The sequence below is a fragment of the Acyrthosiphon pisum genome, unplaced genomic scaffold, assembly GCF_005508785.2.
Source record: "Acyrthosiphon pisum isolate AL4f unplaced genomic scaffold, pea_aphid_22Mar2018_4r6ur Scaffold_17330;HRSCAF=17999, whole genome shotgun sequence".
Classification (NCBI taxonomy): Eukaryota; Metazoa; Arthropoda; class Insecta; order Hemiptera; family Aphididae; genus Acyrthosiphon; species Acyrthosiphon pisum.
The window spans coordinates 11,526-13,830 of record NW_021766352.1 but is presented as its reverse complement, the minus strand read 5'-3'; positions in this window follow the sequence as shown (position 1 = coordinate 13,830).

Sequence of the window (2,305 nt, the reverse complement as noted above, 5' to 3'; positions counted from 1 at the left end):
GATTTTCGTGATTTTTACATATTTTGTCAATTTTTGAACTTTGAATGCTATTAAAAAAAATCTGTGACTGTGGATTTTAAATTTTTTTCATCTGCCTTTGAAACAATATAATAGGAACCCTCTATTAAATTTTCAAGCTTTTTTAACCAACAAATAAAATTTTATTGATATTTATAGAAAAAAAACAAAAAAAAAACGGAAACTGAAAATGTCCGTAAATAGCTCAAAATAAATCAAAATATTTGAAAAATGTTATGGTGTATAGAAAATGCAAACATAAACGTTCAGTCAAAATTTTATGCACCTACCGTCATTTGTATTTAGAGTCGTACCAAAAACCAAAATCGATTTTCTCGAAAACAGATTTTGCGTAAAAATTCCCGTTTTTCCTTAATTTTTCTTTTCATTTTCAAGTCGCATTTGAAATCTACTGTGAAATTTTTACTTTTGACCCCTAAAGTACCAACTAGATTCACTTTCCTATCAGAAAAGGTACTTTTGAAGAAAATCCAAGCACTTTTACTCTCCTAAAAGGTGATGACAGACACAAAAAAAAAAATAATTAAATAAAACAATAAAAAAAAAAAGAACACATCATTGTAAAATCAATACATTCATCGTTCCACTCAGAATCTAAAATGTCTGTCTTTTTTCGTTTGCTAAAAAAAGTCATGTGTGAGCTACCCTTTACCAACCTATAGCCTATAGGTATAATTTGAAAAATCAATCTGTTTACACCCTCCAATTTACAAGTAATAATCTAAGCATACAGTGGGAAAAATGTACTTATAGTTTAATAATATGTTAAGATTATTATAATAATCAAAATATTCATTAAAATTATGATAAATGCAAATTTTTTTTTTTTTTTTTTATTTAAATATATTCAATCCGCTTACAAAATAAAAACAATAATCAATAAGGATAACATATAAAAATATATACAAACATGAATCACGAAAGGAGGAGACCGTTCGTTAACAGCACCTCAGATAATTGTAAAGTTTAAAATAAATATTTAATACAAATTAACTTATATAATATTATTTATATTATGAATGCGAACCTCTCCTTGTCCTTTTAAATTAATAAATAAAATAGTTGTATATAAATCTTAGTACCATATTATTATTGTATACTAGCCGACCCGTCACAGCTTCGCTCGTGATTGGTTGTTTATTTTTTCTTCGGACGATGATATGTATAATTTTTTGTTCAAATTTTATCGTTTGATGTGATCGGCAAGTAAATATACAAAACGGTTAATGGAAACGTACCGAAACGTTTTTACCTAGCGGTATTTAATGATAAATATATTTTTATTAAAAATAGCTGACCCCATGCACCTGGTTGCCCGTTAAATGTACCAACTCTATATGACTCAAACTTTGTTCAATTCGTTATTTAATATTCGGTGTGTGGCGTTCAAAACTTATCTTAACTTTTCCGTTGCCCGGAATAAAAATTTGGTTATTTGGTATTGTTATCGTATATATTACTCATATTATATTATGTGCGATGCATTTTAATATTGTTTAAGGGCTCAACCGACTAAATCTTAAAAAATTGAAAAATATATATTATAAACAACATTTTCGGCCAAAATTTAATCAACCTACGTTATACTTAAGAGTCAAAAAAGTATTATTTCAACAGCAATTAAAAATTCATAACATATGGTCACCTATATACTACGCAAACACAAATGTCTTGAAATGTGGCTGAAACTACAAAAGAAAAATTTAAACAGCACTCACAAAATGCAATATAGAGAATAAGCTAGTTAAATGGGAAAATCTTTTTTTTCAGAAATTTTGATCCTTAGCCATAAACCACCCGAAATTCCAATCCCTCACGATGATGGTGTCTGCGTGTACCTAAGACCCAAGTATAATATTATATAGTAATAATCCGATGCGATCCGAAGTCGCTGCGAACAACGTGACCGTCATAATGATGATCACGAAACAGATTGTATGAAAAACATGATTTTGCGCAATTTAATGCATATAACATAACGTTTCATGAAATGGATTGTTTTTTTTCGAAAGTCGTAAAATTGTTTTCAAAATAATTCGGATTTCAATGTTTTGAGCTTATAAGCAAGATTCTATATTGTATTTAATTTATCGCGATCGTTATTATTAAAATAATTAATTTTCACCACATAATATTACATTTTATTCAAATCGCATAGGTATAGTTCATATCGAGTAATATAAACGTATTATAAAAATATGTAGCACAATATTTCATAATTTTAATTTCTATTCAAATATATGTATTAAATTAAATAAATAGACTG